The sequence below is a fragment of the Trachemys scripta genome, chromosome 3 (genome assembly GCF_013100865.1).
Source record: "Trachemys scripta elegans isolate TJP31775 chromosome 3, CAS_Tse_1.0, whole genome shotgun sequence".
NCBI classification, from domain to species: domain Eukaryota; kingdom Metazoa; phylum Chordata; order Testudines; family Emydidae; genus Trachemys; species Trachemys scripta.
The window spans coordinates 31,346,269-31,356,238 of NC_048300.1; the positions used below are offsets into that span (position 1 = coordinate 31,346,269).

Below are 9,970 nucleotides of genomic sequence, written 5' to 3' on the forward strand. Positions count from 1 at the left end.
AAGTGAAGTAAAGTTAGAAGGCAGCATGTTATATAAGGGTAAGCCTTTTCTATGCCTGAAATTCTTTAACATGATCACTAAAAATGCCCCACTGGATATAAAGACAGTTATTAAAATGTATAATTACAGAACTAGATGACGATGCAATATAAATCTTTAACCTGAAACTGCAATATTATATTTTTTCCATCTTCTCAGACTATTAATTTTTAACAGAGAGGTGCCTCACATCTACCTTTGCTGGTGTCAGAGAAACCAGAAAACTCTGCTCCAATTTACTTGTAAATCTGCCCTGCTTGTTATGAGGAAAAATACGAAAAAGCAGAAAAGATCTGCAGTTATGAGATTCTTTATACTTCCCTAATAACAAATTCATTTTCTTGCTTTCTTCTTTCAACTTCTTCCCTGCCTCACATTTCCTGCAGATGAACAGGAAACAAAGCAGATAAAAGCTAGGTGAGCAGATAACTGAAGAGACAGTGAAGTCATTAGGTTCTTTCATTTACTCAAGATCATATTGCCTTCCACACACAAGTACAACACACACCCCTTGAGGATAGTAGGAATTATTTATATGAACCATTATTATTACTAATTATCTGTATTATCATAGCACCTAGGAGTCAACGAAAGCAGAAAAGAGACAAACGATTAATACTACAAGGCAACAGTGTGATAATACTGATTGATATGATACCTAGTGGTCTCAAAACACCAGTGCCCTAAGCATTGTCAGGTTTTTTGTAGGCATCATGGCAAAGAGTTTAAGGAAGAGTTTGAAGGAGAACAATGAAGTGGCTTAGCAGATGTTTGTAGGGCATTCCTCCCACACGAGGGGCAGCACAGGAGAAAACATAAAGATGTTTGTTTGAAAATTTAACAAGTGGGCAATGGAGGCTGTCATCATGGGCAATTGTAAGCAGGAGTCAAGTTTTTAATACTAAATGAGAGAGGATAGGATGGCCATGAAGGGCCTGGAATGCAACGACAAATAGTATAGTTTGATGCAATTGAGAAAAGGGAAGTGTAATGGAGGGATGCAAAAAGAGAGGTGATGTAGTGAGAGTGCAGAAGCATTCTGAATGGATGTGAGTGGGGCAAGATTGCATTTGTCAAGGCCAGAGAAAAGTAGGTAGCAGTAATTGAGGCTCAAGATGAGAGCCCAGAAAAGAATTTTAGCTGCATGGATGGACAGGAAAGGCCATATCTTAGAGAGGTTATGCAGAAAGAATCTGCAAGACTTGGACATGGGCTGGGTGTGAGGACCTAGAGAGAAGTCCCAGTCGAAGAGAACACCCACATTTACAGGTCTGACAGGCAGGATGATGGTGTTGTCCAGGAAGGGCTTGCAGGGGGTGGGGAAAGAGATTAAGAGCTCTGTTTTAGCCACATTGAGCTCGAGCTAACAGCTACACATCCAAAGAAGATATAGAGAGACAGGCTGAGACTTTAGCTTGGACAGAAGCCGACAAGTCTGGAGCAGGTAGGTAGATCTGCAAGTACTCTGCACAGAAATACACCTCTACCTTGATACAACACTGTCCTCGGGAGCCAAAAAAGCTTACCACGCTATAGGTGAAACTTATTGAACTTGCTTTGATCCACCGGAGTGCGTAGCCCCGCCCCCTGGAGCATTGCTTTACCGTGTTATATCGGGTTGCTTTATATCAGTTGAACTTGTTTTCAGATGAGGTTAACAAACAAACAAGAAAGATGTGGAGGGAGAAGAGATGGGGACCAAGGACAGAGCTATGTGGCAGGATGAGGAGGAATCCCCCAAAGGACATAATGAAGGAGCAATCAAAGAGGCCCTTAAACTTCTTTACACACACACACACACACACACACACACACACACTTTAGGCTTAAGGTCATTATGCAAGAGGCAATTACTGAAGTTGGGAAGATCCAACTTTTTAAGGGCAAGCATGAAGAAAATCTGGAAAACAGCAATGGTTTATTAGGGGGGGGGGGGGGGGGGAGGGAGAGAACATTTTTATAAAGACTTCAGTGCCCATGTACCCTTTCCTCAACTCTTCCCATATTCTCATTTTTATTCCCTGTATTTTCTCTTATTGTAAGTGTATATAAAGGCTCTTACTAACTAGAAGCTGACAATCTGATGAAGGTCTGTTTTAGGCTGGGTTGACTAACAATCTAGTTTGACCATGCAGAAGAATGTAGTGTTCAATATTCCTTAAACACCCATAAAAATGTAAAAACTGAGAAGCAATGAAATTAGCATACTCAAACATGTTTCTCATTAGAAACATAGAACTACGCATTCTGAGACTTAAGAGATGTAGCACTGCAACCAGTAGAACTGTTGGCGTAAATCTTAAAAGGTGGCACTCCTACTATCAATAGTACAGACGTACACTTCAAATCTAAACAAAATAGGTTGCTTCCCCTTGCAAATGTATTATATGTTGAAAAAGTTAACCTGAAATATGAAAGGATGAATGATACCCTTCTGAACTTTACTTAAAATAGCTTGAACAATTTATTGTCTCTGTGTAGTAAAGGACACCTTAGGTCAATATTACTTCATTTTAAAAACCAGAGCATCGCAGCCTAAAGATAGTCACGACATGCTGTCCTCAAGCACCAATCGCTGATAACACTGTCATTCAGTTCAACATCACGTCATCAGTTTAATGAAATCAGATCTGCATCCCTTCCAATTCCATCCATCCTTTCTTAACTTCTGGTGAAAAACTGACATAGCCAGTGTGTGGGTCTAAGCTCCACTCATAAGGCAAGAGGCAGAGAAGGGAGGCTGAGAAATTAAATGCAGCAGCTCTCCCACCAGGACCGTTTGCCTAGTGCTTTCTGTTTTGTCTGATGATGTAGGTGTATGCTCGCATGACAGGGGAGGGATAGCTCACTGGCTTGAGCATTGGCCTGTTAAACCCAGGGTTGCGAGTTCAATCCTTGAGGGGGCCATTTTGGGATCTAGGGCAAAAATCCGTCTGGGGATTGGTCCTGCTTTGAGCAGGGGGTTGGACTAGATGACCTCCTAAGGTCCCATCCACCCCTAATATTCTATGATTCCACTCACAGTGCTGCAGGGTCCCAGATATCAGAAACAGTGAGCCGCACAGCTTTAGGAGTAACAGGTTGTGAAGAACCTGGGACATTCAAATAGCTTAGCTCTTGAAATTGTGACACAGTAATTATGACTTCCTGACTTACTTTTAAACTGTTTGTAAATCCCTGTAATCCAAAAGAGAACAAAATGCGTATTTCTGTAATACAAGTGACTATAAATGAATGAGAGGGACAAAATTTCAAAACAGGTAGAAGTCCTCATGCAAAAACGTACACACAATTATGCCTACAAATGTGGGTATACAATTAGAGAAAGGAATTTGAATATCCTGTTGTCTGAAAAGAAGTGTGTGCATGCATTTTTGTCTGCAGATTTCAGGTCTTTTTAGAAATGTAACCCTTAAACACTTATTGTAAATTTTTTTTAATAAGTTTTTCAAAATTCACTTAGAATAATTTCCCAGTCATTCTAAATTCCCATTTATGAACGATAAAAGAAAGATGCAGTTGAGTTGTCCCTCAAGAGAAGTGAGTGCTACAAAATAATTATATTTGTTAATTTAATCTCTACTAGACAATTTCTTAATTTGAGGACTTTAGCTGACTTCCTTTTTCATCTTCCTTTATTGTCAGATACTATATTTGGTTAACCTGTTTATGTGCATCTTCCATCTAAACACTGACCCTTCCTAATTTTGAGGTCCTTAATGCTGTTTCCTTTTCAGTTTAACTCTCACCAAGACTACGTGCTCACCTGCTCACAAAAGCTGTAGAGCTCTAACTATATGGATGTAGTTAAAGTGGGTGAAGTGAACGCAGTTATACTGAGATAAATGTGCTTGTACCATTACTCTTTATTTTCATGTGGGAAGGAAAATAAGCTATATTGGTATAAGGCACCTTTACATCAGTTTAACTGAGTCCATACTAGGATTTGTACCAATACAACTATTTTGGTAAAAATTCACACTGGTATCTGAAATATTTATACCAGTATAACTTTCAAGTTCAGACCAGACTTGACTGCTAATGAGGTATAAAATGTTACAATTAACATGCGGAAACATTTTGCACTTATTTTGCACTGGTGTAAATGATCGTGGAGGGCAATGATGAACGAGACACTAGTCAGATCATAAGAGGCAATATACCCAATATTTTTATTTTATTTCTATAGTTACAATGCACAAATACAAAATTCTCTTTTTTAAAAAGAAAGAACTCTTGCTAGAATATACCAAGAGAAAATTTAACATCAGCAACACCTCCTGTGACAAATAGTCAGTGCTGCATTGGATCACTCTCTAAACAAGAAATAAGATTCCTGAATGCTGACCGAATTGGAAGAGATTTTACATTACAATGTGTCAGGTAAGGGGCTAAAAACTTTAGGTCTAAGGACCTGTCAATTTTAGGCCAGCAGAGCTGTGAGAATCAGATAGGAACGTTACTGCATTCTCCCTCAGCTATTCTCAGTGATGTGCACAAAACAATGTTATATTCTCAGCAAAAATTGGGGCCTTGGCTGCATTTACAGCTGCCTCTGTTGTACAAGTGGACTATAAAGTGGGAGGCTATGGGTGGAAATCATAGCCCTCAGACCAGCCTGTCATTGCCCCAGGTTGGGAAGAATCCTCATCATATACCCTTGGTGATGATTCAGGAAAAACCCATGCCTGGATAGTTCAGTGAATTGGCTGTATTGACAGGTCCTTTCAACACTAAATCAAAAGTCTATAATAAGATTTGTAGTAAGTACAAGTTTCCACATGACAGTTGTTTGGTGCATTACACAAATCAGATTTATCATGTTTTCAGTGGACAGCTATCCACATAGCTAAAAATTATCCTCATAATGCCTATCACTGCTGGCCAGTTCCGCACACAGGCTAAAAATCGAACAGAAATGGAAACTGAACTTGTCTCTCTCCCCAGTGGTCTTAAAACAGAGTTGAGGAACATAATCAAGGCTGCGTGAGGAAAAACACTCTCATTGCTTATGATCTATTTGTTCTGTGGTTAGGGGACTTTGGTTTCCAGTATTGGCAGGCTGACGCCTTGTAGATGGGAGGTATGCACTTTTAAAAAGTTTAATTTTTAGCAAGCAAGAAAGGGTTCATAATGTTAGAGCTACTGAGGCCTCCTTCCTGTATGATTTTTCTGTTTTTCTACCCTCATTCTTAACTACTACTAGCAACTTTTCCATGAAAATACCTTTAAAAGTTTATCTCCCCTTGCTTAGTCCTCACCTAAGGTCACAATCATAAGAACATAAGAATGGCCATACTGGGTCAGACCAAAGATCCATCCAGCCCAGTATCCTGTCTACCGACAGTGGCCAAAGCCAGGTGCTCCAGAGGGAGTGAAACTAACAGGTAATGATCAAGTGTTCTTCCTCCTACCATCCATCTCCATCCTCTGACAAACAAAGGCTAGGGACACCACTCCTTAACCATCCTGGCTAATAGCCATTAACGGACTTAACCTCCATGAATTTATCCAGTTCTCTTTTAAACCCTGTTATAGTCCTAGCCTTCACAACCTCCTCAGGCAAGGTGTTCCACAAGTTGACTGTGCGCTGCGTGAAGAAGAACATCCCTGTATTTGTTTTAAACCTGCTGCCTATTAATTTCATTTGGTGACCCCTAGTTCTTGTATTATGGGAATAAGAAAATAACTTTTCGTTATTCACTTTCTCCACATTACTCATGATTTTATATACCCCCTTAGTCTCCTCTTTTCCAAGATGAAAAGTCCTAGCCTCTTTAATATCTCCTCACATGGGACTCATTCCAAACCCCTAGTCATTTTAGTTGACCTTCTTTAAACCTTTTCTAATACCAGTATATCTTTTTTGAGATGAGGAGACCACATCTGTATGCAGTATTCAAGATGTCGGTGTACCATGGATTTATATAAGGGCAATAAGATATTCTCCATCTTATTCTCTATCCCTTTTTTTAATGACTCCTAATATCCTGTTTACTTTTTTGACTGCCGCTGCACACTGCGTGGACATCTTCAGAGAACTATCCATGATGACTCCAAAATCTTTTTCCTGATTAGTTGTAGTTTAATTAGCCCCAAATCATATTTTATGTATAGTTGGGGTTATTTTTCCCCAATGTGCATTACTTTACATTTATCCACATTAAATTTCATTTCCCATTTTGTTGCCCAATAACTTAGTTTTGTTAGATCTTTTTGAAGTTCTTCACAGTCTGCTTTGGTCTTAACTATCTTAAGCAGTTTAGTATCATCTGCAAACTTTGCCACCTCACTTTTTATCCCTTTCTTCAGATCATTTATGAATAAGTTGAATAGGATTGGTCCTAGGACTGACAAAGCCAAAATAGCCACTTTCCACCATCCCTTCTCCCCCTCCTTTAACACTGTGGAAATCACCATCATCGTTCTTGTTGCTCAGGACCATAATCTGCACGATACCTTTGCCTCAACTCTCTCTCTAGACCCATACATTCAGGCCATATCTAAATCTTGCTGCTTCTTTCTATACAGCATCTTTGAGATCTGGCCTTTCCCCTCTCTCCGCACAGCTAAAACTCAGATTCAAATCTTCGTCATTTTGCCACCAAACTACTATAACCTCTTCCCTTTTGGGCCTGACTCCCCTCAAACTTGCTCCCCTCAAGTCCATTTAAAATCTGCTCCTAAGATAGTCTTCCTGGCTCCTCAACCTGACATCAACGCCTCTTTAGATCCTTCCCCTTGCTTCCCCTTCACTTCCACATCAAACACAGGCTTCTTTTCTGTATTTTTAAGGCCTTTCACAACGTAGGGCTTGCCTACACTAAAAAGTACACCAGTATAGTTAAAGCAGTACAACCTCCTTAGGGTAGATGCAGTTATATCAGTAACAAGTTGCTAGAGAGAGAGAGAATATGCACACATGCTATTCCTGTATGGGAAAGGAATAAAATATACCAGTATAAATCACCTTTATAATAGCATAATTGTATCCACACTAGAGCTTTTTCAGGTATGGATATTTCAGTAAAAAAGACACACCCCTAATCAAAATAGTTATATTGTAAATCTTAAGTATAGACCAGGCCTTAGTCCTACCTTACCTAGTTGTTCTAACAACTGATTGAAAAAATCTATCTTTGACTTTGCTCCAACATTCCCAGTCTTTAATAGGAAAAGCTGACTGGTTGGTGGAGAACACTTTTGTACTTTCTCCGATGCCACTCCTTATGCAGGGGAAGAGTATATTATAAGCCATAAAGCTACCACACTTTATCCTCCTTAAGGCCCACCACTGCCATGACTCCTTCCAGGCATATGATGAGATCTGACTCTCTTCCCCTTCTTTCCTTTTCCTACTACCTTATTCTTCCAACTTCTTCACTCCCCTCATTCCTCACCCTGCTTCTATTTCCAGTTAGATACACTTTCTAAAAATAGCTTTAACAAAATTCTGCCAATTCTTCATCACATTCATTTACTTGCATGTTATATCCCTATAACTTATGCTCCACTTGTTCTGTATCTTTTAAACTGTAAGACCTCTAGGGCAAGGATTCTCTCTTATCTAAAAGAGCATAAGCTTTCATGGACTACAGCCCACTTCTTCGGATGCATATGCATATGCATCCGAAGAAGTGGGCTGTAGTCCACGAAAGCTTATGCTCTAATAAATTTGTTAGTCTCTAAGGTGCCACAAGTACTCCTGTTCTTCTTTTTGTGGATACAGACTAACACGGCTGCTACTCTGAAACATCTCTTATCTAGTGTCTTAAGACAACAGGGCCCCTATCCTGAGTGGAGCCTCTGGGTGATACCATAATATTTAGCACTAACAACAGTGTAACAGAAAATGAAGATATAAATTAACTCTCAGTGTCAAACCAGCAGAGACAGGACAGAATGCTAAAGCAAGGCATACACTAGTCCTCAGTGGAAGTGCCTGTAATACTGAAATTCTGCTTGCAACATCAGATCCATTACTGAATAGTATCAGAGACCAGAGTCTACCTAAAGAGAGAACATAAGACACCTTCCTTCCTCTCTCTCCCTCCCTCCTCCCCCCCTCCAAACTATATTAACTTAACTAAAAAGCAACTTGCAATGTGGGTGGCTGGCTGGGTGGATGGAGTGGGGGGGGAGGAGTAATCAACAATGTAGACAGGCTTCAGTCTCCATCACTGTTCAATGGCAGGTCTGAAATGACCGGTACAATACACGCTATAGTGTTGCATCAAATAGGAAGTACTGAAAAAGTTTGCATATCATATTCCAGAGAAGGAGCAGGGGAAGAGCAAGTGTGCAATTCATTAGAAGCATGCCAGGTACTCCTTAATGTGTTTATTTGGGGTGTTGGGTGCACACCAATAAATATTTCAATTCTAAATTTTTTAAGAAATGTATTTCTACTGCACAAATCTGTAAAAACATGACATGATAAAATCTATTTAATTAAAACAACACAGGTCTCAGAAAATATCTTTTATACTTTTAAACGTAAACAATAATGTAAGCTTAACAGATATTTACCATATAATACCTAAATACTCAATAGAACATACTTCTCTCCTTGCAGAATAATACAATTTAATACTTTACTATGTATTTATATAGCCCCCATCACAATAGCATCTGAACACCTGATTTTGATATCATGCTGATGTAAATCAGAACACAATTGATATTCTGATCACACATCAGCTTTACATTCATGTAACACTCTGAATAAGGCTCACTGTTTGCTCACTAACCACTCTTATTAACATTATGATTAAACATTCTTAATGAGGTAGCAGTCAGGGGACAAAGGCAGACCCCACTATGCTTTAGAGTATTCTAATAAAAGAATGGTTCCACCGAGAGTCCATTTTTTAGCACAGGGCTTAAAACAACCTCTACTGTCCCTTTGACTGTTTAAGTAAAACAGAACACCTACCTGTTTTGACACTTATCTAGTCTTCATTAGTTAACACATGTCACTTCCACAGCCAGAGAGAGTCCCTGAGGATTACCTGTAACAATGGACAGCAAAAAAGAAGTCCAAGTTATTTTATTTTACTCCATTTGCTTAACATAAGGCAACTCTGAAGAGCTGAAAATCGCCAGCAAGCACAAAGAAAGTTTCCACTCCCCACCCACCCCCAGCCACATACATCGAAACAAACTCTGGAACCACTTCTGTGAGGTGCTGAGAGCCCTGGACTCCCACTGACTTCAGTGGAGATGAGGACACGCACCATCTGCCAGGCTAAGGACCAGCTCTCACTACCTGTATGTGCGCGCCAGACAAGTTACGCTTGCAATCCATCCAATGGGAGGCCCGCTGACAGACCGACTAGAGACGATCTGTCTGCACCCTGGTGCCAGCACTGCCCGCTTGTCAGCCCTCCTGCAGCCAGCTGAGGAGAACTTGGTCACATGACGACCCAGAGGCAGAAAAGTATTTCTGAACACAACCAGAACGTGATAATGAGCCACGCTGAGAGCCCGAGCCCCGACCTGTCCGCTAGTGCATTCACCGCTGCCAGCGCAAAGCGGGGCGGCGCTCTGAAGCGGCTCGGTAGAGCGTTATCCTCCGGGCCGCCGCAGGACGGACCAAGGGCAGGCAGCGAGTTCGGGGCTGCCCCGCGCACCCGGCCCCAGCCATGTGACTGCAAGTCAAACGCAACCGCGAAGAGCTCGCTCCCTCCCTGCGCACGGCCACTGCGAGGCCGCCACACCAGGCGCTACTTGTCCCGGCGGCCTGCGAGCGGTCCCGGCTCCGGGTACATTGCTGTACAGCGCCGAACACCAATGCCCGAGCCCGGGAGGAGGCACGAGCAGAACGAGCCTCCAGCGGGAGGCTCCCAGCCAGGCTTGGGGACCCGGAGCCCACAGACAGCCAGGCCGGGTACCACCAGAAACTCTGGGCCGCAGTAGGACAACCCCCGAC

At 41.4% G+C, this 9,970-nt stretch overlaps 1 protein-coding gene across 6 annotated transcripts in view; it reads right to left on the reverse strand.

Annotated features, from left to right (window-relative positions):
* The window catches only part of ASB3 (ankyrin repeat and SOCS box containing 3), a 154,088-nt gene that overhangs the window by 144,012 nt on the left and 106 nt on the right, over positions 1-9,970 (reverse strand). For 5 of the 6 annotated variants that reach the window (XR_004644956.1, XM_034764374.1, XM_034764377.1 and 2 more), the window contains exon 2: positions 8,975-9,050. The gene's annotated coding sequence lies outside the window, so the exon portion shown is untranslated. Of the gene's footprint in view, positions 1-8,974; positions 9,051-9,307; positions 9,968-9,970 lie in introns of those variants that run through there. The other variant, XM_034764375.1, reaches the window with a different exon arrangement.